At 43.0% G+C, this 27,002-nt stretch overlaps 1 protein-coding gene across 4 annotated transcripts in view; it reads left to right on the forward strand.

The window, feature by feature from the left end:
• Window positions 1-12,540: 12,540 nt before the first annotated feature.
• STAU2 (staufen double-stranded RNA binding protein 2) overlaps window positions 12,541-27,002 on the forward strand; it is a 228,741-nt gene continuing 214,279 nt past the window's right edge. For all 4 annotated transcript variants that reach the window (XM_069957463.1, XM_069957465.1, XM_069957464.1 and 1 more), the window contains exon 1: window positions 12,541-12,630. The gene's annotated coding sequence lies outside the window, so the exon portion shown is untranslated. The remainder of the gene's footprint in view (window positions 12,631-27,002) is intronic.

The raw sequence follows: 27,002 nt of genomic DNA on the forward strand, positions 1-27,002 counted from the left end.
ACCCTAATAGTCCTGTATGCTGTATGCAGAATACCCTTATAGACCTGTATGCTGTATGCAAAATACCCTAATAGTCCTGTATGCTGTATGCAGAATACCCTAATAGTCCTGTATGCTGTATGCAGAATACCCTAATAGTCCTGTATGCTGTATGCAGAATACCCTATAGTCCTGTATGCTGTATGCAGAATACCCTATAGTCCTTTCTGCTGTATGCAGAATACCCTAATAGTCCTGTATGCTGTATGCAGAATACCCTAATAGTCCTGTATGCAGAATACCCTAATAGACCTTTCTGCTGTATGTAGAATACCCTAATAGTCCTGTATGCTGTATGCAGAATACCCTAATAGTCCTGTATGCAGAATACCCTAATAGTCCTGTATGCTGTATGCAGAATACCCTAATAGTCCTGTATGCAGAATACCCTATAGTCCTGTATGCTGTATGCAGAATACCCTAATAGTCCCGTATGCTGTATGCAGAATACCCTAATAGTCCTGTATGCTGTATGCAGAATACCCTATAGTCCTGTATGCTGTATGCAGAATACCCTAATAGTCCTGTATACTGTATGCAGAATACCCTATAGTTCTTTCTGCTGTATGCAGAATACCCTAATAGTCCTGTATGCTGTATGCAGAATACGCTAATAGTCCTGTATGCAGAATACCCTATAGTCCTGTATGCTGTATGCAGAATACCCTAATAGTCCTGTATGCTGTATGCAGAATACCCTAATAGTCCTGTATGCTGTATGCAGAATACCCTAATAGTCCTGTATACTGTATGCAGAATACCCTATAGTTCTTTCTGCTGTATGCAGAATACCCTAATAGTCCTGTATGCTGTATGCAGAATACCCTAATAGTCCTGTATGCTGTATGCAGAATACCCTATAGTCCTATATGCTGTATGCAGAATACCCTATAGTGCTTTCTGCTGTATGCAGAATACCCTAATAGTCCTGTATGCTGTATGCAGAATACCCTAATAGACCTTTCTGCTGTATGCAGAATACCCTATAGTCCTTTATGCTGTATGCAGAATACCCTATAGTCCTTCTGCTGTATGCAGAATACCCTAATAGACCTTTCTGCTGTATGCAGAATACCCTAATAGTCCTGTATGCTGTATGCAGAATACCCTTATAGACCTGTATGCTGTATGCAGAATACCCTATAGTCCTGTATGCTGTATGCAGAATACCCTAATAGTCCTGTATGCTGTATGCAGAATACCCTATAGTCCTTTCTGCTGTATGCAGAATACCCTAATAGACCTTTCTGCTGTATGCAGAATACCCTTATAGTCCCTGTATGCTGTATGCAGAATACCCTTATAGACCTGTATGCTGTATGCAAAATACCCTAATAGTCCTGTATGCTGTATGCAGAATACCCTAATAGTCCTGTATGCTGTATGCAGAATACCCTAATAGTCCTGTATGCTGTATGCAGAATACCCTATAGTCCTGTATGCTGTATGCAGAATACCCTATAGTCCTTTCTGCTGTATGCAGAATACCCTAATAGTCCTGTATGCTGTATGCAGAATACCCTAATAGTCCTGTATGCAGAATACCTAATAGACCTTTCTGCTGTATGTAGAATACCCTAATAGTCCTGTATGCTGTATGCAAGAATACCCTATAGTCCTTTCTGCTGTATGCAGAATACCCTATAGTCCCTGTATGCTGTATGCAGAATACCCTAATAGTCCTGTATGCAGAATACCCTAATAGTCCTGTATGCTGTATGCAGAATACCCTAATAGTCCTGTATGCTGTATGCAGAATACCCTAATAGTCCTGTATGCTGTATGCAGAATACCCTAATAGACCTGTATGCTGTATGCAGAATACCCTAATAGTCCTGTATGCTGTATGCAGAATACCCTAATAGTCCTGTATGCAGAATACCCTAATAGTCCTGTATGCTGTATGCAGAATACCCTAATAGTCCTGTATGCTGTATGCAGAATACCCTAATAGTCCCGTATGCTGTATGCAGAATACCCTAATAGTCCTGTATGCTGTATGCAGAATACCCTATAGTCCTGTATGCTGTATGCAGAATACCCTATAGTCCTGTATGCTGTATGCAGAATACCCTATAGTCCTGTATGCTGTATGCAGAATACCCTATAGTCCTGTATGCTGTATGCAGAATACCCTATAGTCCTGTATGCTGTATGCCGTATACCATAATAGACCTTTCTGCTGTGTGCAGAATACCCTAATAGTCCTGTATGCAGAATACCCTTATAGTCCTGTATACTGTATGCAGAATACCCTATAGTCCTGTATGCTGTATGCAGAATACCCTAATAGTTCCCGTATGCTGTATGCAGAATACCCTAATAGTCCTGTATGCTGTATGCAGAATACCCTATAGTCCTGTATGCTGTATGCAGAATACCCTAATAGTCCTGTATACTGTATGCAGAATACCCTATAGTTCTTTCTGCTGTATGCAGAATACCCTAATAGTCCTATATGCTGTATGCAGAATACCCTAATAGTCCTTTTCTGCTGTATGCAGAATACCCTAATAGACCTTTCTGCTGTATGCAGAATACCCTAATAGTCCTGTATGCTGTATGCAGAATACCCTATAGTCCTATATGCTGTATGCAGAATACCCTATAGTGCTTTCTGCTGTATGCAGAATACCCTATAGTCTTGTATGCTGTATGCAGAATACCCTAATAGACCTTTCTGCTGTATGCAGAATACCCTAATAGTCCTGTATGCTGTATGCAGAATACCCTAATAGACTCTTTCTGCTGTATGCAGAATACCCTAATAGTCCTGTATGCTGTATGCAGAATACCCTAATAGACCTTTCTGCTGTATGCAGAATACCCTAATAGTCCTGTATGCTGTATGCAGAATACCCTTATAGACCTGTATGCTGTATGCAAAATACCCTAATAGTCCTGTATGCTGTATGCAGAATACCCTAATAGTCCTGTATGCTGTATGCAGAATACCCAAATAGTCCTGTATGCTGTATGCAGAATACACCTATAGTCCTGTATGCTGTATGCAGAATACCCTATAGTCCTTTCTGCTGTATGCAGAATACCCTAATAGTCCTGTATGCTGTATGCAGAATACCCTAATAGTCCTGTATGCAGAATACCCTAATAGACCTTTCTGCTGTATGTAGAATACCCTAATAGTCCTGTATGCTGTATGCAGAATACCCTAATAGTCCTGTATGCAGAATACCCTAATAGTCCTGTATGCTGTATGCAGAATACCCTAATAGTCCTGTATGCAGAATACCCTATAGTCCTGTATTGCTGTATGCAGAATACCCTAATAGTCCCGTATGCTGTATGCAGAATACCCTAATAGTCCTGTATGCTGTATGCAGAATACCCTATAGTCCTGTATGCTGTATGCAGAATACCCTAATAGTCCTGTATACTGTATGCAGAATACCCTATAGTTCTTTCTGCTGTATGCAGAATACCCTAATAGTCCTGTATGCTGTATGCAGAATACGCTAATAGTCCTGTATGCAGAATACCCTATAGTCCTGTATGCTGTATGCAGAATACCCTAATAGTCCTGTATGCTGTATGCAGAATACCCTAATAGTCCTGTATACTGTATGCAGAATACCCTATAGTTCTTTCTGCTGTATGCAGAATACCCTAATAGTCCTGTATGCTGTATGCAGAATACCCTAATAGTCCTTTCTGCTGTATGCAGAATACCCTAATAGACCTTTCTGCTGTATGCAGAATACCCTAATAGTCCTGTATGCTGTATGCAGAATACCCTATAGTCCTATATGCTGTATGCAGAATACCCTATAGTGCTTTCTGCTGTATGCAGAATACCCTAATAGTCCTGTATGCTGTATGCAGAATACCCTAATAGACCTTTCTGCTGTATGCAGAATACCCTATAGTCCTTTATGCTGTATGCAGAATACCCTATAGTCCTTTCTGCTGTATGCAGAATACCCTAATAGACCTTTCTGCTGTATGCAGAATACCCTAATAGTCCTGTATGCTGTATGCAGAATACCCTTATAGACCTGTATGCTGTATGCAGAATACCCTATAGTCCTGTATGCTGTATGCAGAATACCCTAATAGTCCTGTATGCTGTATGCAGAATACCCTTATAGACCTGTATGCTGTATGCAGAATACCCTATAGTCCTGTATGCTGTATGCAGAATACCCTAATAGTCCTGTATGCTGTATGCAGAATACCCTATAGTCCTTTCTGCTGTATGCAGAATACCCTAATAGACCTTTCTGCTGTATGCAGAATACCCTAATAGTCCTGTATGCTGTATGCAGAATACCCTAATAGACCTTTCTGCTGTATGCAGAATACCCTAATAGTCCTGTATGCTGTATGCAGAATACCCTAATAGTCCTGTATGCTGTATGCAGAATACCCTATAGTCCTTTCTGCTGTATGCAGAATACCCTAATAGTCCTTTCTGCTGTATGCAGAATACCCTTATAGACCTGTATGCTGTATGCAAAATACCCTAATAGTCCTGTATGCTGTATGCAGAATACCCTAATAGTCCTGTATGCTGTATGCAGAATACCCTAATAGTCCTGTATGCTGTATGCAGAATACCCTAATAGTCATGTATGCAGAATACCCTAATAGTCCTTTCTGCTATATGCAGAATACCCTAATAGTCCTGTATGCTGTATGCAGAATACCCTAATAGTCCTTTCTGCTATATGCAGAATACCCTAATAGTCCTGTATGCTGTATGCAGAATACCCTAATAGTCCTGTATGCTGTATGCAGAATACCCTAATAGTCCTGTATGCTGTATGCAGCATACCCTAATAGTCCTGTATGCAGAATACCCTAATAGTCCTGTATGCTGTATGCAGAATACCCTAATAGTCCTGTATGCTGTATGCAGAATACCCTAATAGTCCTGTATGCTGTATGCAGAATACCCTATAGTTCTTTCTGCTGTATGCAGAATACCCTAATAGTCCTGTATGCTGTATGCAGAATACCCTAATAGTCCTTTCTGCTGTATGCAGAATACCCTAATAGACCTTTCTGCTGTATGCAGAATACCCTAATAGTCCTGTATGCTGTATGCAGAATACCCTAATAGTCCTGTATGCTGTATGCAGACTACCCTATAGTCCTGTATGCTGTATGCAGAATACCCTAATAGACCTTTCTGCGGTATTTTTTAGTACTCATCCAGCAGCCTTTATTGTTGAGGTCAGGTGCCTCCATATGGCATATTCATCATGAGGATGTTTCACTAGTGCAGTGGCAGACAGTCACTTTCCTTATGCTTTAGATAGATCTAAGTCCATACAGTGCTATGGAGCTGGAGAACTCACCCTAAAATTGTGACCCCAATACTGAAAGAAGCCAGTTTCTTCCTATAATACCCTAACAGTAAGGTGCTATATCATGTAAGGCTGTCTCCTTCTTGTGTTTAGTTTTAACAGACTGGCTGTGGAGATGGCAGGAGGACAAGATGTCAAGTCATCTTTCCACCTGCATCCTGAGTCAGCATAGCAGGCCATCTGCTTCCTCCCTGGGCCTCCACCTGAGCTCACAGTGACACCAGGAGCACTCTCCTTACCCTAGCAATATTAAAAGTGTTAAGTTTTTGGCATAATAGAACCACAATAGTGCAATAGATAATAAGTGCACCATGGCTTACTATTACAACCTGGCGATTCGGTGGTCATTGCTACTGTGCCCATTTAATCAACAGTAGATGCCACAGTCAGTGTAAGCTAACAGTTCACACCGATCCCCTGCTGATTATGGAACGAAGGAGGTATTTCTTTGGTGGGCAGATGTCTGGCTTTATGGGTGTACATTGAAATCAAAGAACACAAAGACACAACACATTGTAATCAGGTGTCACGTGGTCAAAATTTTTTTGAAATGACGTGACACTAAAAAGAACTACAGACCCCCGACTAACAAAGAGTCACCCTCCAGCACTCAGGCTAGGAAAAACCCCTGTGGAGGAAACCTCAAGGGAGCCATGGCTGGAGAGTTACCCCTCTCCTGGGCTTAGAGGGTAAAATCAATATTGCATGGTTTAATAATTTGTACATTTTTAGTGACCTCTGATGTACAAAGGTCATAAGAAGGGTAAATTCTCAATGCTCACACAAAACTTTTTTGATGTCTACATCATCCGCTAATAAGAAGATCATACTTTACTGGCAAACCTGGACTTCCTCATCCTTTGCAAAATGACTGTTTACTTTCATTGTAACATTAGATGTTTGGCTTGTATACAATATCTATGCTGCATTTACACGGAAGGATTATCGTGCGAATTCGCACAATAACAATCGAATTCGAACGACAATCGTACGTGTAAACGCTGTGAATGATCAAACGACAAACGAGAAATCATTCATTTTGATGTTACATGTTCTAAAATTGTCGTTCGTAAAAAAAAATCGCAGATTGTTCCGTGTAAACAGTCGTTTGCAGATTTAACCGTGTGAGATAGGCTTAAGCGATCGCAAAATGAATTTTTCGTACGATATATCATACCGTCTAAACGCTGACCGTTATGAAAAAAAAAATTGTTACTCCGACATCGTTAATCGTACAATCGGGCCAATTATCGTTTCGTGTAAACGCAGCATTACAGATCCACATCCAATTTTCATGAAGGTGGAGACTCAGTTAGAGGGGTAGTCTATGACTACCCCCTGCTAGAGCCTCCAAATGACATCAGGTGTAGGAGAGAGTAAAGTAGTGAAGCTCAAGGTCCTCTGGCTCATCCAAGATGGCGCTGATCCAGGCAGCGGGCCTTTCTTTTATGGAATCTTCTTGATGACATAAGTGATTGTCCTAATAGCTCACGGTTGCCATGGTAACTACAGGTGCACACAATGACATATTAACCCTTTAATAACTGGCGATGCACTTTACTGCAGAGGTCATAAAGTGACCAAGCGAACAGCTTATGGTTCGGGCACTGAGAACTTGGAGAAATAAAAAGCTTAGTGGTTACACAGGTAGCTGTAGATTTAATATACCTGAGACCGGCCCTGTAACCAGCACATAGCTCCTAACTTTTTGGATCACCAAAGAGCAGTGCTTCTCAATTCTAGTCCTCAGGCCTCAGCAACAGGTCATGTTTTGAGGATTTCCCATAAAAAGAATACCTGATGCACTGAGTATAATTATATCACCTGTGAAATACTAAGGAAATCCTCAAAACATGACCTGTTGCTGAGGCCTGAGGACTGGAATTGAGAAGCACTGCCAAAGAGGGGCACATAATAATAAAGCTTTTATTTGTATAGCGCCAACTAATTCCACAGCACTTTACATAGTTTGATAATTCTTGGTCCCTGTTCCCAAGGCTCACAGTCTAAATTTGTATGTTTTGGGTACACATATGGTCAGTACACTAACACAACCTGCTCACGTCCTACAACGGCCCTGTAACTGTCAGTGACTGCACTACATACAGCGTCTGTGGTTGTCATGGTGATGCTGCCATAACTAAACATGGCCGCTGTATGGGACCTTGTGCTGTTAGTGCTGCCCTTACATGAGATGGTGGATAGATAGGAGATACAGTCACAGAAGTCATTATACCCATCACATTTGTGTAAATGTTTTATTTTATGGGAAAGCACTGAAGATATAGATATAACACTGATACAATGTAAAGTAGTCAGTGTACAGCTTAGTGTAGATATGGTGTGCCCTCAAAATCACTCAACACACGGCCACTAATGTCTAAACCTGGCAATAAAAGTGAAAATAAGGCTGGGTTCACACTATGTTTATGCAATCCGTTTTGTTATGTTTTTTTATTGACTTCCATTATAAAAAAAAAGAAAAACGGATCAAAACCCCTCCTTTTTTCTTTTTTTTACGTACACAAAAATAAGGTCAGCTACGTTTTTGTGTATGTTAAAAAACAAACAGGTGCTTTTTGAACCTTTTTTTTTAATCATGGAAGTCAATGGAAAACGGATGCACACAAATGCATCTGTTTTTCAATCCGTTTTTTTGCAAAAATGGATGAGAAAAAAAAAAAACAGATTGCAAAAATGTAGTGTGAACTCAGCCTAAGGGTATAAACACACACACCGTATATGGAGCGTATTTACTGCTGCGATATGCAGCAAATACGCAACTAATACGCAGCAGATTAGATCAACTGAACACAGCATCAAATCTGCTGGGTATACGGTGTGTGTGTTTGTACCCAAATTCTGCCCAAATAGTTATTTTCCCTCCCTGGTGTCATGTGACTCATAAGTGTTACAAGGTCTCAGGTGTGAATGGGGAGCAGGTGTGTTACATTTGGTGTGATCACTCTCACACTCTGGTCACTGGAAGTTCATCATGGATCCTCATGGCAAAGAACTCTCTGAGGATCTGAGAGTTGGGAATTGATCTACATGGCCTAGGCTATAAGAAGCGTGTCAGCACCCTGAAACTGAGCTGCTGCATGGTTGCCAGGACCAGAGAAGATGATCGCACGTGCTTAGCGTCCTATCCAGAGGTGGTCTTATATGACTGCTGTCAGAATTGCTGCATAGGTTAAAGGTGGGGGGTTGGCCAGTGCTCAGCGTCAGACCGTATGCAGTTGTCACATAGGGGTGTACTCACTTTTGTGAGAATATCAGATTGACGGTAAGAGCAGAAACTGCAGACATAAGTAATGATAGGGCACCTGCTACAGTGGCATCAGGTCTCCTGCAGCTTTGCATTGCAAAACCTGCAAGAATAGCTGCATGCTGGGGTAAAACCTGCAGTGTATGTCATTGTGGGTTTTGGTTGTTTGCAGCACTAGGCAATATTCACACAACGTATGTTTTGTATAAATTACGTCCGCTGTTGTAACTTGCCGTAACGGCCATGATTTGTACAAAACATATGTTGTATGTGCATGAATGGAATCCCGGAAGCAGCATATACACAAAGTATGCGCTCCGGCCGCACTAAAAAGTGACATGTCAGTTTACACAATGGAGCAGTGAATTGGGATGCGGGCACACATGAGTGCGCCGCATGCAAATTCACCAGGAATGAAGATCATCCGGACGATGATCTTCAGTAACACCAGCCATTCTGTGACCCGGCCTGGTCACAGAAGGGGTGGAATAACATTACCATGAGCCCAGGGCTGTTCACCAAGCTTGGGCCTCCCCCAACCCACTGTAACTATGGCGGCACTAGCTTTAGTCTTTTTCTTCCATAATGCAGCCTGCGATGACATCATTGTCACATAAGGTCGTTCACTATGTTCTCTAATGTTGCTGCATTGTCTCCTGTCTGCAGTTTTGCCCTGATTTGTGCAAAAGTGCGGTACAAACCTGCAATATTTTTTTTTTTTTTTTTTTTTTTTGTTCTTGCAAATCATGGCTGAACTGTAGCCTGGAGATAATACACCACTGAAAGTATGCCTGTTTGGGGGGCCATGAGCCCCCCAGGAACTCACGGCCCCAGGCTGCCGCCCAAAATGGACCTATTATAATCCGCTACTGTGTGAACATGGCCCTACACTGCAACTGTAGATCAGGCTACGTTCACACTGAACGACTAGCAGCGAAAATCTTGCTGCAAGTTTTGCAGTGAGATTCGCTATGAGGTAAGGTCCTGGCAGGTCCTGTGCATACATATCCGCAGCGGTCTGTAATTCAGCCGTCCCCTTAACCCCTTCATCGGCTCCCACTCTCTGTATACATTACCTGTCTCCTTGCTGCACGGGGTCCCAGCTTCCTGCTCTCCCTCCCAGCCAATCAGTGGCTTCGGCTGGGCGACAGAGCAGGAAGCCGGGACCCTGTGCAGAAAGGCGACATGTAATGTATACAGAGAGTGGGGGCCAATGAAGGGGTTAAGGGGCGGCTGAATTACATTCTCGCAGCGGTCTTTAAGACCGCTGCGAGTAAGTATGCATAGAACCTGCCAGTACCTCGTAGCGGATCTTGCTGCAAAACTCGCAACGAGATTTCCGCTGCAAGTCGTTCCGTGTGAAGGCACCCTTACAGCGGATTAGGTATTACCAAAAAAAATAAACCACATTTCATCATAGAACTCAATGGCTATGTTAATGCAAATGTATTCATAACTTTTTTTTTTTTTAAGAGAAATGAAAGTATGAACCCAGCTTAGTGAAAGTTGTGAAGATGTCTGCTGTGAGTGCTCCACCCAGAGGCAGCTGCAGGTTAGCACTGTCATTGTGAGACAGAAAGCAGGGCTAAAAGTTTTATATGGTAGTTATACTACTGACTACTTACGTTCCCTAGTATGACAGTGTTTTCAGCCAATGTGTTAGACCTTGTAAACATGCATATGTATACCATATGAGAAGGCTTTGACCCCCAAAATGGATGCTGTACTGTTACACTTGGGGAATTAGTGGGTATAGAAACAGGCCATGCTGCAGGTGGTATGGATGGGAGCATGTGCCAGGTGGGCAGTATCTAAAGTAACCGGCCCAATAATCTATGGGGACGTGAACCACCCATTTACTAGCTGTTTTAAACTTGTGAAGTTAGGGTGCTGTGGTTGGTGGGCAGCTAAACAATCTTTTTCTTTGACGAAATTTTTTTTTTTTTAATAAACTGGTTTCAGAAAGTCTCCACTCTACCAGTATTTATCAGCTGCTGTATGTTCTGCAGGAAGTGGTGTATTCCTTCCAGTCTGACAAAGTGCTCTCTGCTGCCACCTCTGTCCCAGACAAGAACTATCCAAAGCAGTAGCAAATCCCCATAGAAAACCTCTCCTGATCGGGACAGTTCCTGTATCGGACAAAGATGTCAGCAGAGAGCGATATGTCAGACTGGAGAGAATACAGGACATAAAGCAGCTGGTAAGTATGGAAAGACTTTAGATTTTTAAATAGAAGTAAATTACAAATCTGTGTAACTTTCCTAAACCAGTTGACTTGAAAGAAAAATATTTTCACTGGGGTACCCTTTTAACCCCTTATTGACCAAGGGCGTAAATGTACGCCCTTGCGTCCTTAGGGGAGTTCAGAGGGGGGGCGTGCGGCGACCCTGCTCTGAACCACTGCGATCCCAGGAGCTGTCTGCAGCCCGGGACACTGGCAATTAGCAGGCACGGTCTGATTGTCGTGCCTGCTAATTAGCCTTTTAAATGCAGCTGTCAAAGTTGAAAAACAAGGGCTCATGTGGGTCTCTTGGTGAAAAAATGCAAGTGCTATGGTCTGTTAAGCACAAGGAAGAAAAAAAGCGCAAAAATGGAAATTCTCTGTCCTTAAGGGGTTAATGCCGTATTTATCTCCATAAGGCTAAATACACACTAGATGGATTTGCTGCAGACATTTTCTATGACATATCAGCTTGAAATTATGAGGATTCGGTGACTAAGGGTACTAACACACACACCGTATACGCAGCAGATTTGATGCTGTGTTCAGTTATTTAGATCTAATCTGCTGCCTATTGCAGCAGTAAATACGCAGCGTATATGCCGTGTGTGTGTTTGTACCCTTAGGGTACAAACACACGCAGCAGATTTGATGCTGTGTTCAGTTATTTAGATCTAATCTGCTGCGCATCTGCTGCGTATCGCAGCAGTAAATACGCTGCGTATACGGTGTGTGTGTTTGTACCCTAAATGGTATACAGTTGCTGAGAGCTTGCAGATTTACCTTCCCTATTAACTTCAATGGGGATAATGTGTTTGTTGCAGTTCTCTCCCTATTCAGAGCACATGGACACTCAACTGAGGGTGTATGTCTATTGGGGGGGATCCAGAGGGAAACTTGAGCATTCACTTCTGTGTATCCCAGCTACGCCGATAGGTTATCTTACAATAAAATGGGTAAAGACAGGTGTGTGACTATAACCTGTGTGCAACGCTGTGAAATGTGTTGCCGCTATTTAAAAAAAACTGGAAATAAATCAAAAGGCATGCTGGGAATTGTTGTCCATAACCAAGTTGCAGAGACCAGTGATGCCCTCACAGCTGCCTTCTATTTGACATCAGTGTCAGAACACTTGTCACCCATTCTCTACAGATTTCAGGAATGTTCCACCAAAGAAATGACCTCCATGTTTCCTCCTCATGCCCTGGCTGTCTTACATGTGGATGAAGGAAGTGGCTGGGTGTATTTATTCCAACTATTGTTTAATGCTGTGCCTGCTTTTCTGTGCTTCCAGCAACTTCTTCCCCCTCCTCCTCCTTCCCTTTATCCCACTGCTTCTGTGCTTTTTTGCTTCCTAGCTCTCCAGTAAGCAATTATTCTCTGCACTACCGGGCCTGGCCATCTGGTGTCGCTAGCGATGTGAATAATGGCTGCTTTTCAGTTGCCGACGAGCGTGAGGGCGGTGGACGATACCAACGTACAGACAGGGGGGAACAATTCCTTTATTTAATCGCAAATACCTATAAACATTTAATGTAAGAAGGTATAAAATAAATAAAACTTTAATAAATTATACTGAGTCGTCTTGTGCTTTCTGCTGAGTAGTAACGCCAGTGTTTCGGAAGTGCACTATACAGATGTGTTAGGGTGTCCCCTTTTTTGCGGCTTGGTCTGTGCCGCCGCTGTCAGGGGAGGGGGCGGTGCGTGGACGCTCATTCTCTTTAGTGTTTGTCAATGTTGGAGGTGTGAGCAGCCCGGCCCGGGACAGCCAGGTAACTGTGCAGCACGATAGCAGGGCTGCTGATAGTCGTGTCTGCAGCACCGCCGATAGCAGCTTCTACCCGGGTAGCAATGCACTTAGCAAGCTGGTGAATGCATCATGCCAGGGCATAGGTACCCAGTGCATCCCAGGGAACATGCATGGAAGGCAGGGTATACCATATACTGTAATGTCATGTGCACTGCTCTATATGTTTGTAGTATCTGCATGGGGAGCCCTGCAGCATCACCCTGCTGCATCATGTCATCTGATGTGTATGTATATACTGCATATATCTAGTAAGGGGCTGTATACAGGCATGCATCCTGTATACACAGGCGTGGGGTTATATATACAGACAGTATAGGTATGGCACAGTCTGTTTGCATGTGAACCTCTGCTATACTATAGCAGCGGATGCAGAACTACAATTCCCAGCATGCCTGGGCAGCTGGCATACAGAGAGTTGTAGTTTCGCAACAGCTGGAGAAGAGCAGGTTAAAGGGGCTGTCCATTTTAAATACCTTGCTTGTACCACCGTATAAGGTAATGTTTGTACCCCCTATTGGTCAGGATCAGCACCCTTACATCCTGGTCAAGGATTACAAAGAGTGTCTCTCATTCTGGAGGACCTGACCTGTGCTGTGTCACACAACCAGTTCATTGATTTGAATGGGAAATGTGATATTTAATTTCACCAGCGGTGGCGCTGCAGAGAAATCAAACCACCGTACTTTAGCAGACTGTTTGGCACAGAGACCTCCTTTAAAGGGGTTATCCAGCGCTTCCAAAACTTGGCCACTTTTCCCCCTTTCTTGTCTCCAGTTTAGGTGTGGTTTGCAATTAAGCTCCATTTACTTCAATGGAACAGAGTTCCCAATCTGGAGATGAAAGGGGGAAAAGTGGCTATGTTTTTGTAGCGCTGGATATCCCCTTTAAAGACCGCTGCTGTAGAGACAGGTCATGCAGTTGCTCGTAGGCCCCGAAGAAGGATAAGCCCCGTAGGTTGTGATGACACTGACATGAAAACGCCCTGAATTTCTATTTCTAGAACACACATCACTGGCCAAAACCCTGCTCCCATTGACTCAAGGGGAATGGGGAAACGTACTGGAAAGAAGTGACAAGCTTCTTTTAAGTGATGAAGTGCCAGCTGAAGTGCCAGCTGAAGTTATTGGGGGCTTCGGGGCCTCCCCCCATGTTACTCTGTCCAGTGGAGGCCTCACAAGTGCTTTACCTGCACTTACCTTGGGCCCATGTGACCAGACCCTTGAAGGAGTTTTCTTGGATGTTTTTTTTTCTTTTTATTGATAGGCTGACCTCAGATAGGGTCATCAGTATCAGATCAATAGGATGCCAACACCCAGATCGCCTGCCAATGAACTGTGCAGAGCTGAATCTCTGTATACTGGGGAGAATAAATAAAGCTTACTAATTCTCCGCTTAGACAAGACATTGGTCTAAAGTGATGCATTATATGAAATTAAACATTTCAAAGGTACAAGCACTTCCTAAATGTACTAATCCACCATGGGCCTGCATTGTTTTGATAATCTGCTGCGCCCCTTGGTTACAACCTCTTAAGGTGGACCAGGCATGCTCAGTTCAACTGCTGTGTTCAGGAAATGCTGGCAGTTGGTCTCCACTGAGCCTGCAAGCAAGGGGGATTGTGGGAAAGTTTGCACTAATACAAAACAGCAGCAGAGTCTAAGTTCAGAGAGGAAGCCAGAATAATGGCTCATCCATGGGGGAGAAAAACAGTACAGTGATGTTAGTTTGCTCATGTCTAGTGGTGACCCACCACAGCTACTATACTGAGGGAAAAGAAATGAGTTCTTTAAAGCAAGTGCACCAGTGGTACATTGCTTTTCTTTTTTACCATGAATAGACCGGTGTCGAACTGCGACTAGGCGCACGGCGGCGATCTATTACCAGCAACAGCCTGGCCTGAAGCACTAGAGACGGACCAGCCCGCATCCAGTGGGAGGAAACCCCCTCCTCTTTATGACGTTGATCCATTGATTCTAATGGAGCCGCGTCAGAGAGAAGGTGGTTTCGTCCCACTGGGGCAGGCAGGCCCATCTCCAGTGCTTCAGGCCAGGCTGTTGCTCGTAATAGATTGCCGCCATGCACGGTTCAAAGGAAGGACTGTGGCACCGGTATCCCTGTGCCGGCCTATTCATGGTAAAAACAGGAAAGCAATGTACCACTGGTACGTTCACTTTAAGGGTATGTTCACACTGAGTAAATACTGCAGAATTCCCCGGCGGATCTATCCGCTGCGGAATCCCGCTGTGCTCAGTGTCCCGATGTGAGTGAATGAGAGGGCGCGTGCTCCTCCGCTGCCGCCGCTCTCCGCTCCGCTCTGAATGACATGTTGCTTCTTTGGGGGTAGAGCCGCAGCTGCAGAGGAGCGTGCGCTCTCCCATATGGCACATGGAGACAGGCGGGATTCAGCGGCAGAAAGTTCTGCTGCGGGATTCCACCTATTTTACTCAGTGTGAACATACCCTTAGGAATAAGAGGGATGTAACCAATAACTAGCTGACTGGGCGAGGTGATGTAATGACACAGAGCCATCAAATAATAATAATAATAATAAATTTATTTGTATAGCGCCAACAGATTCCGCAGCATTATGAGTTTTGCTCTGCACACCCTGCACAGTAGAGGCTCATACTATGTTTTGGTGCAAACCAGGTATGTAGCTTCGTAGATGACAAGTGTCAGGCCATGTTATATACTGGTGTCTCAGCACAAGGAATGCCTCTATAATAGCAGACCAGTGGCTGTAGAAGCCCAATGAGGTGTTGTGTACAAGTGCAATCCTCTACTAGGCCTGACCCACATGGATACTTTATAGAGTTATGGTGCGTTTACACGGAAAGATCATCATGTGAAATTGTGCGATAACGATCGAATTCGAACGATAATCGTACGTGTAAACGCAGCGAACGATCAAACGACGAACGATAAATCGTTCATTTTGATCTTTCAACATCGTTATCAAATCGTTGTTCGCAAAAAATTCGCAGATCGTTCCGTGTGAACAGTCGTTCGCCGATTTAACCAATGTGTGAGATAGGATCGCAAAACGAATTTTCCATACGATATATCGTACCGTATAAACGCTGATCGTTATGAAAAAAATCGTTACTCCGACATCGTTAATCGTACGATTGGGCCAATTATCGTTTCGTATGAACGCACCATTACTCTATTGATTTAACTACTCGCAGCTACAGTCCACAGAATTTCAGACAAATTCCCCTATACAGCAACAGGGATGTGTTTAATTTTAATTTTAATTTTCAAGCACCTGTCTATCTGTATCTATCTACCTGTAGCTTAATAGGAGAAACTGAGAAGTCAGTTCTGCTTCTTGTAGCCCAGGCCGAACATGTCAGCCAATAGAAATCACAGCTGGTAGAAAGTCTTGTGTGATCTGACTTTGTTGCATGACACCAAAGTCAAAGGACATCGACCCTGGTGTGTGACGCTTTTGTTGGCTTCTGCAGGGACAACAAGAAATCTGAGCAGCTGTAATGGCAGATAGGTTGCATCATATCACACAAGGTGATCCAGTGTGGGATTCACAATATGCACTCGCATATTGCGTTCAATGATCATGATACTGTAGTCCTTTAAAGGTGGATATCAACTCATTTTGACCATATCTGCAGATTAGCTTACATAGAAGACGGTACACAAATAATTACGTGCCAGGGCCACAGTATCAGGTAAAAAGATGGCTTATATCAAAGCCTTTTCTGGTATATACTTTGCATGTGCTCTGTGCTCACATGGATCATACTTGCTGCTTTTGATGTAGAAACTGCTGTGATTTCGGTATCTAAAAGCCCTATTTCACAAAACTGTTATAGTCCTTACTTACCGGCCTGATTATCGGCCGTTCGTTTCGAGTAATGTTGAAAGGTCATGATAAGCCGATATGTACAATGTATGCTGATCGTGATCTTTCAACATACTAAAAGATCCCAGTTTTTACAGGGGCGGTTTGCTGCTCCTTGCAGCATGTTATAGGGTCAGCGGCAGCTGGCTTCAATGGGCAGCCCGAACGATCTAAGGATTGTTCAGGCAGCTCCTCCCTTATCGCTGTCAGTGCATGTAAAAGCACAGGCAGAGAGCGTGGAAAGAAGGGGAAGCAAGCGCTGAGCTGTCTGGTCACGCTCATTTCCCACTTCGCTCATTACATCGTGCCATGTAATATGGATTTAAAACCACACAGACCCACTGCACAACTTCCATCTCCCAATGACTTTAATAGGAAATGGGGAACCACATGGAAAAGATGTAACGTCACTATAGTGATGCATGATGCACCGAAATGTCGATACTACTATCGATATTTCGGGCAGAAAAACGGTTCGTACCAGGATTTCCTGGTATCGATACTTTATGTTAAGTTGCGTAATAGCGCAGCTTAACATGAAGTATAGTTCAGAGAACACAGCCGGCAGCTAGCTGAGCGCCGGCCATGTTCTCTGTGTGCCGCCCCCGGCCCCCTAGTGTCACCTCCTCCGCCCGCGCGCTCTCAGCTCCCGACGGCGCCAAATTCAAATAGCCGGCACACAGCGATCGCTAGTGTCTGCTATTTGTACAGGCCGCTGTCACACCTGACAGCGGCATTTAACCCCTCCCAAGCCGCTCCATATGCAGAGTCTGCTGCATATGGAGCGGCCACCACAGCTAATGACTGCGGGCCGCAGTCATTTAACGATTATCAATCTCCCCACCCCGGGACCCGTCAGTGCAGCGGGGTCCCCCACACCCTCCAGTTCCCCACCTTCCAGGAGACGCTGGTGCAGTGGGGGTCTCCCGCACCCTCCAGGACCCGCTGATACAGCGGGGTTCCCTGCACCCTCCAGCTCTCCTACCAGAACTTGCCGCTGCAGTGCGGTCCCTCCACAATCCTGTCATCGTCCCCCCTTCCCCCAGGGCCCGCTGGCACAGTGGAAAAACAACTCCCAGCATACCTTCTTGTGGGGAGTTGTGCACAAGGAGGGAGTTGTGTCAGGAGGCTGCTGCACTACAACTCCCAGCAGCATACTTCATTGTGCACTAGTACAACCCACAGCATACCTCTTTATGCACAAGGAGGTATGCTGGGAGTTGTAGTGCACAAGAAGGTATGCTGCTGGGAGTTGTTGTGCCAGGAGGCTGCTGCTGCACAACTGCAACTCCCAGCATACCTCCTTGTGCACTACAACTCCCCATAAGAAGGTATGCTGGGGGTTGCAGTTGTGCATTAACAGCCTCCTTGTGCACTACAAGTTCCAGCATACCTCTATGTCCACTACAACTCCCAGCATACCTTCTTGTGGGGAGTTGCAGTACACAAGGAGGTATGCTGGGGGTTTTAGTGCATAAGAAGGTATGCTGGGAGTTGTAGTGCACAAGGAGGTATGCTGGGAGTTGTAGTGCATAGGGAGGTATGCTGCGAGGTAGAGGGGAAATAAAAAGTGTTTTTTTTTAAAAAAATAATAATAATAAAGATTCCAATAATCCCCCCTTTTCCCTTTTTTTTTTTTCAAAATAAGTAAAAAAAAATAAAAAAAGGAACATACATGTATTTGGCATCCATTGCATACAAACATTTTAAGTTTTAGAAATGCAAATATACAAATCTTGTAACAGAAATGAGAAATAATTAAGAAAAAACAGAATATCATGTAAACTGACCATTTGTTTTATGACTAATCATATGGGGGTAAATTCTTTTGATCAAAGTATTTAAGTGAGTGAGTGAGTGATACCTTTTATTGGTCAACAAAAGATTGTTAGAATTGTGAGCTTTCAGGATTCTAAAGATCCCTTTGTCAGAATTACAGAAACAGCACAACATTCTAGGGATGTCTGACGAATGCATCTGTTAAATCCTAAAAGCTCACAATTCTAACAATTTTTGTTTAGTTGGCCAATCAAGGTATCACTCCTAAAATACTTTGATCAAAGGTATTTACCACCATATGGATTTTTCTGGCTAATGCTACGTTTACATGGAACGATAATTCGCCCGATCGTACGATTAACGATGTTGGAGTAACGTGTTTTTTTTCATAACGATCAGCGTTTAGATGGTACGATATATCGTACGGAAATTCGTTTTGCGATCGCTTAAAGCCTATCTCACACATTGGTTAAATCGGCGAACGACTGTTCACATGGAATGATCTGCAAATTTTTTGCGAACGATCAATGACGATTTGAGAACCTGTTGAAAGATCAATCGTTGATCGTTCGCTGCGTTTACACATATGATTATCGTTCGAATTTGACCGAATTCGCACAATAATCGTTCCGCGTAAACGCAGCATTACACGTTATCATACTATCTTCCCCCCCCCCCCCTATGATTAAACATAATAAGGCATTCAAAAAGACATAAAGTATAAAAGGGAAGAGAGAAGAGTAGGAAGAGAGGTATGAGAGGGTGGGAAAGATATTGGACAAGTTACAAACAAAAACACAGGGCCAGGAAGGATGTGGGAGCAGTACAAGACCAGGAGGTATAGTGAAGCAGATACAGGGACAGATAGCCCGCCAGCTCTCTGATTAAAAATCATCTGACTACAGCTAAGAATTCAGCTAAGCTAAGAGTCCATAAACAGATGCAAAAAAAAAACATATTAGATCATTTTTTTTCAGAGCAGTCATGAGCCTCTGCAAGAACTTCCTCCATTCTGCCAATTTAAAGGGAGGGAGATCCAAAGTTTTCCAGTGTTTGGGAATAACCATGTGTGCCATCATGAAAAAAGGTGTTTGTTTGTTTTTTTCCCTGTGGCAATCGATCCGGGAAGTAAAGACATGATTCTGGTCTGTAAATCCAAGATTTCCTACAGACCAGAATCACGGACCTCCTGCCATCATTAAAATAATCAGGTGGAAATTTTTATGTAAGTATTGTATTGCCCCCAAAAAGTTATACAAATTACCAATCTGGGAAATGCACATAAAGCGCTTTTTTCCCTGCACTTACTACTGCATCAAGGCTTCACTTCCTGGATAACATGGTGATGTCACTTCCTGGATAAAATGGTGATGTCACTTCCTGGATAAAATGGTGATGCCACTTCCTGGATGATGGCAGGGGGACACTGAGCATCCCTCTGCCATCATCCTCTCCAGCAGCCACAGCCCGCACAGCTCTGGAAGTCGGGTCGTGACATCACCATTTTATCCAGGAAGTGAAGCCTTGATGCAGTAGTAAGTGCAGGGAAAAAAGCACTTTATGCATTTCCTGTAATAAGTGTATATTGGGGATTTGTATAACTTTTGGGGGGCAATACAATACTTTAATAAAAACTTTTACCGGACTCTGCTTTAATTTCTTATGAATCGGTTTAAATCTTCGCACTACAGTACTGACACAGCTGCAGTACATCGTCTATATCAGTGCTTCTCAATTCCAGTCCTCAGGCCTCACCAATAGGTCATGTTTTGAGGATTTCCTTAGTATTTCACAGGTGATATAATTATACTCAGTGCATAAGGTATTATCACAGGTGATCTTTGTATGGGAAATCCTCAAAACATGACCTGTTGGTCTATACGGACCGTGTGAATGCCTCCTTATTTGTAAATTTTCAGCTTAGTTTTGTGTGGATTTGTGCAACATTTTGTATATTATCCACATTATAACATAGATATGGCTGATAATGCATACGCCACAAATGATAAATTTCCTCAATGCGTATTGGCTACTGGGAATAAGAACTTATAACTGCAATATACCAACTATTCAGCACAGATCGTGTTCGAAATTAAAATTCCTGTTTAAACATTCATTTACAAGTGGGATTTCTCAGTTCCGTGGCTATTGCTAAGCATCTGGTGTCTTACATCAGTGGGAGCCTTCACTTTAATGTGGTCACTGGTGGAGTGGCTGGTGTTTTCCCTGACCACATATATAAGCTCCTCATGTCAGCTGCACTGTCTGATGGTGCATGAAGTGTGCTGGGCTATTTCAGTATGGAGATGGGAATGAGCTGGGAGGATTCTTGATCTTTTTTCACATGTCCCAAAATTTTGGGGTAAGGCGGGATAGCGTTATACACATTTGATTGTTGGCTGATGGTTGCAGAATTCCAGGCTTCATCCCACTATAAATCAGATCTGTCAGCAAGTATTAGTGGTTTTGTATGGCTTGTTAGGATTTAAGCCATAAATTCTATTCGTACTCTGTCTCTGCACCAAGATATTCTTCTTAACATGCTAACTAGGCTCAAATGTAGGGCATAGGCAGGTTTAAATGGTATTCCTCCCCCCCTCCAAAAAAAAAAGGCAAAAAATGAAATGCTTCCAAACCTAGCCAGTCTTACTCATCAAGGCTATGTTCACACACAGTATTTTTGCTCAGTATTTTGGTCAGTATTTTGAAAGCAAAACCAGGAGTGGATTGAAAACACAGAAAGGCTATGTTCAAACACTGAAATTGAGTGGATGGCCGCCACCTAATGGCAAATAATTACTGTTATTTTAAAGCAACGGCCATTAAATGACAGCCACCCGCCCAATTTTCAACAGTGTTTCTATAGCCTTTCTACATTTTCAATCCACTCCTGGTTTGGCTCTCAAAATACTGAGCAAAAATAGTGTGTGTGAACATAGCCTTAAAAATAATAGAATAGTGAGAGAAAAAAAAAATAAAGACCTCTATTTAATTTTCATCAGGGGATTTGAACCAGAGAATGAACTGCTGGGAGGTCTCTAGACAGGAGAGTTACCCCTAGACCACAGCTCCAACAAATTTGGGCTGAGAGATTCAACTATATCTGAGTGTTTATTTTAGACATAAACTGCCTACAGAGGACTGATCTGCAATCAGACACTGGCTGACAGCTGAGCAAGCAGGAGGCCGGGCAGCATTGACTATTTGTGAAGGAGTGGTGAGGTGTGGCACAAACAACTCCTCTTTGCCTCTTCAGTACAGTAGGAAATGTGAGATGGATGTTGTAATATTAGTGTGAGCTGCAGGTTCCTGCTTGCTAGGGCAACATGATTCACTATAGCTGCAGGTGTAGCAGAAATAATATTGTAATAATAATTATTAAAGATTAGTAACTTAATTACATGTAATTACTGCAATAAAGAGTCAAAGAGGAGTTGTGCCTCATCGTTTGTGCCACACTCTGGCACACCTCACCACTCCTTCCTCCTCCCTCTCCTTCATGATTAATCAATGCTGCCCGGCCTCCTGCTTTTTTAGCTGTCAGTACCTGCTAACAGCATTCATCTGCAATCAGATATAGTTAAATTTCCTAACCTATTTATGAGCTGTGGTTCAGGTGTAAATCACTTGTCTAGAGACCACCATCAGGTCTTTCTTTGGTTTACATCCCCTGATGGATTTGAAAGAATTTCATTTAGCAAGAAAGGTATATATTATTATTATTTTTTTAAATAAAAGTAAATTATAAATCTTAAGTCTTCTAGTATCAGAATTTCTGTATTCTCTCCAGTTTGACACAATGCTCTCCGCTGCCACCTTTGTCCGTGACAGGAACTGTCCAGATCAGAAGAAGTTTTCTATGGGGAATTGCTAATGCTCTGGACAATTCCTAACATAGACAGAGGTGGCAGCAGAGAGCACTGTTTCAGAATGGAATGAACACACCACTTACTGCACCACATACAGCAGCTAAGTACTGGAAGGCAGAATAGGGAAATATTTTTTTTCACCTTTTGAAGTACATATTTAAACGTTGGCCACAATTAAGGCTATATTCACACGTCCGTTGTTCTGTCGCAATTGCGGGCAGAACATAGAACCTATGGTATTTAATAGCCCCGTTCACACGGCCGTACGTGTGTACGAGGTTGCAACCTATGCTGCCAAAAAAAGGACATGCTGTAATGCAGACAGCATTTTGTAGCACGGATCACTACGCTAATGAAGTGAGAATGTAGTGCTTCCTGGAGCACGGAGCACTACAGATGCACATTCGTAGTGCGGGCCGCGGGTTCGCAGTCACAGGCTGCACTATGGATGTGTGAATCCAGTCTTAGTTGTCTTTTTTTCATCCTGCTAAGCACTAGTAGTGACAGAGTGATCATGAACCTTGTTAGTGTGAGTAGATCCTTGTAGTACACGTTACATGCAATAATCCTGTGATACATTGTACACAAGCAACATTAGTGCAGATTATCACATCAATAAAATAAACTCTGCGTCTTCATGTAAGGACGCAGTGATTCAGCATTTGTCTTGCAGGTCTGAGCTCTGGATGGGATCTGTTTGCGGTCAGAGCAGCTGGTCCTCTGTGCCCGTATGTGCCTGGTTTGTCTGATGACTCAGTGTTATGACACTGCACTTGGTATTGTACTATTCCTAGCCTGCACAGAACTGACCAGGAAACATAGGAGGTGGTCTCTGTATATAAGCAAGGTGGTTTGAGGCAATAGTGTGCATATTACTGACCAACCAACTTTTTTTTTTTTTCCTTCCACTAAATGATAAAGCATAGCTGGGTTCACCACTTTGGACAATCTCCACCTTTTGGAAGAGTTTTGTGATAGAGAAGAAAGTGTCCTGGGACGTCCGGAAATCAGCTGTAAACTGTGTGAAAACCAGTCAGTCATGGTTTACCCTTCCTGCAGCGCCATCACAGGAAAAACTAAGCATTACACAATGTTCAGTGTTTTGGCCAGCTGTCATTTGGCGCCAAAACTTGACAGTGTTATGCAAATTACAACCATCATTTGCATAAAAACGGCTGCGGTTTGGCCCAAAAATGACGCCCATCCAAAAAAAACGGTTGTGAAACGGCCAGAAAAAAAATGTGTGAACACTGCCTCTAACTGGGCAACCACTATAAGGCTGTGTTCACACTACATAAAAAACATGGCCGTATTTGATAACAAAGCAAATATGGACGTGTTTTTTTACGTAGTGTGAACATTGCCTAATGGGGTATTCCACATAAATATATGTCTTACTTGGCTGTTTCTGTAATTTCCATAGAACAGAATAGGATCTGTGCACATGAACAGACAACTCTCCATTCTTATATTTATTTTTGATCATTTAGTAGGTTGGGGGACTCCATGGTAATGCCAAAATATTGTATTATTACTATAAAGCAGATTAATAGTAGATGCTGTGGAGAGCTAAGCTCCTCCTCTCCATTGCTGCACTGATCATATCTGTCACTAAGCATGCCCACAACACTCTAATGTAAGAGTCAATGCTCTGGAGCCTGCTGCAAAGTATATATTTGTGTCTAAACTGCTAATTGTGGGTTTACACCACATTTGTTCCCAACGAGGCACAGATACGTTGGCAGAATGTCAAATTTGGGCCCTGTTCTGATACGCTCAGGAAAGAACCAGAACATAGTCACTAGCTGACTATGTTCAGGCCATTGAAATGAACAAGGCCTGTCTCTCTCCTTGTTCAAATACCTCGGCACCCCATTTTGACATTTTGCTGACATATATTTGCCTCAAAAAAACGCAAAAAGTGGACTTGCAGAGGGAAAAGCTTTTTGACCGGTAGTGGTATTGCAGCTAGGGTCTATTCACTTCACTAGAGCTGGGCTGCAATACCTGACACAACCCAATTACAGGAGAGGTGCTGTTTCTGGAAGAAAGTAACCATATTGTTCACATCCTGTACAGCCTCTTTAAGGATGCTATTTACTATCTGGAAATATGTTTTCTAGTTCAATCTATAATACGTAGGCATCACTTTACTTTTAAGCCATTTAGCAAAGCGGCAGTGTTAACACAAGTCACTTACTATGTGCGCTTCGGCAGTGGGGATAGCCGCCTTCCTCTCTAGTTCAGGAGGAAGTGCCCTGCAATGGTGTCACCCACCGGCAGCTCCGTTTGTTGCTTGGCACCCGCTATAACCTGTGCTATACCATTAGACTATTATTTTCAAGAACCGATCTCGGAAATGATGGATTAGAGTGTTGTCGCTGTACAGAGTATAAAATGCTGAACTGTGGCAGCCGTTTTTCAGTAAAGCTTTTATATGTGTATTATCTGTCAAAACAGCAGGTCAGTCTTGTCGGAGTGATGTAATATACATAGTTTCCATGGTGATGCTGCATATAACCTCCTTAGGGAGGACTTGGATGCATCTCGCCTCAGAGTTAGACCTGTGGATTGAAAATAGTCCTATGTCACAATCACACCATAAGCATTTTTCTTATACCCATGGCCAATATTGCTTAAGGCGCAAAGCTATTGTATGTCACCAACAGATGGGCAAGCTGAAACCTAGAAACGTAGGCCTCATGTAATAACTGCAGCATGTGTCTTGTATACATGTATATCTGGAGGCACTTGTACACAGGGCGATCAAGTTTATAGGAACATTCCTGTTAAACCTCCATGTAAAATGTCCGGCTATACGCACCTTTTGTGCAGGGCCAAAAAAATTGTGGTTTGTTGGTGGTGCATCCCATGCTGCAAAGAGGTTGTGCTGCTGACATGTTCGTGCAGTGGTTCAGCGCCTATTCAGACCCTATTGACTTATAATATCGTCTGGTAAGGAGATACCTTAACAAGATCCCCCCCCCCCAATATATATTTAAAAAACTTATTGAGTATAAGTAAAAATAAGTGCGTTTATATAAATGTAACTTGCATGCATTCAACAGGCACTGTTCCAAAAAAACCTTTTGATATGTCCCATCAAAATGAGCACAGAGAAGTCTCCACGTTCTCTCCCGGCTTTGTGTCATGTGACTGAGATGGCCGCACTATGTATCTTTATGGTGCAGTCTCACTTACAGACACAGAGCACCGCCATGTGCCTCTCTACCGGCTTATTTTCCTGATTGGTTGCGGCCTGAACACCCATTTTTGTCATGTCTGTCATGTCTGTGCTGACCGTTAAGGCCCTTTCACACGTGTCAATTCTTTGAGGCGGGGAGAGCCCTCCCATTCAAACAGATAGCAGGTAGCATTCTGCACCGATTCCTTAGTGTAAACGGGCTCTTAAGCTCTAAAATTATGTGAGCGGTCCATTAAGTTGTCCCTGCCATTTAAAACTTTTGACATGTCACAAAGACTTATCAAAAGTTTTGATAAGTCGGGGTCTGAATATTCAAACCTCCAAGGATCACTAGCCGGAAGATACACCATTTTTCACCCGGCTGCAGGAGTGTGGCCCCAGTGTAAGGGCTGTATCATACAGCCCGCCACTCACCAATTCTTAGTGTTCTTTTATTTAGGTGTCACATAGTACAGGTACAAACAGTAGCTTGTGGCCTTCATCAGCCAAAACGCCACGTCCTCCTGTTTGTACCTGTACTATGTGACACTTTGAGGTTATGTTCACACTACGTAAATTACATGGAGCTATTTTTAACGACTAACGATAAACGATCGCAAACGGGATTGTTTATCGTTAACCTGAAGTCGTTCACCATATTACACAGAACGCTGGTCGTTATTGCGATCGTTTATTCCTTCTGATCTCAGGAAAACAATGGGCAATGTGCTATTACACTGAACGATTAGTGAAAAAATGCGGAACTTGAGCGAACGAACGTGGAATTACAGCGAACGATTAACGATCATTTTAGGTTTAGATCTAAATCAACGACATACGAACGATTTTTCGATTACACAGAACGATTATCATTCAAATTCGAACGATATAACGATTTTTCACACGATAATCGTCACATGTAATAGGGCCCTTAGTCTCCCTGACCCCTAAGTTGGACCTTGCCACTCTCGCCTTCCTTTCTACCACCCTATCGGTGTGATTCATACACAATAACCAATGTATTACTTATCTGTAGTGAAGCCCCGACGTCTGCAGAAATAGAGTACAGGGCCTTCCATAGCTTTACCTGATGCTTTTTTATTACTTTCCCTGCTTCACATCTTGTTTTTTTTTTCCTTGTTAAAGTCAATGGAAGCAAAAGTGGCCTTTACAGTCCATCAGATGGTGGCGCAGAACTCTGCTATTTTCAAGCCTTTCAATCAAGAAATAGTCTTGCACAAAGCTGTGAGCGGCCGTCAGTCTCTTATTATCCAGAAGAAACATTTTGTTCTTCTAACTATTGATCTAGGTGTAAGCAGGGATAATGTCACCACCGCAGTTTCATATTTTTTCAACGTTTTAGCAGGAATAACGGAGATGCCAGCTGGAGGGCCGCAGTTTGGAGACCCATGTGCTAGACAATGACCTTTGGTGTTAAGAGTTTAGGGCAAATTAATCAACATGGTGTTAAGCTATGGTTACTATACGTGTAGAGACTGTTTCATACAAGTGTTTTACATGTTATGGTCATGCTCATGGCCAGGCCAGGATTACGATCTGTGATACGAATGCAAAAACATGCATGTAAAATAGGCCTAGCATTGTATCTGTTTTGTAATATCAAATAACTCTACAGTGAT

Source organism: Dendropsophus ebraccatus, chromosome 2, assembly GCF_027789765.1.
Source record: "Dendropsophus ebraccatus isolate aDenEbr1 chromosome 2, aDenEbr1.pat, whole genome shotgun sequence".
In the NCBI taxonomy this organism is placed as follows: domain Eukaryota; kingdom Metazoa; phylum Chordata; class Amphibia; order Anura; family Hylidae; genus Dendropsophus; species Dendropsophus ebraccatus.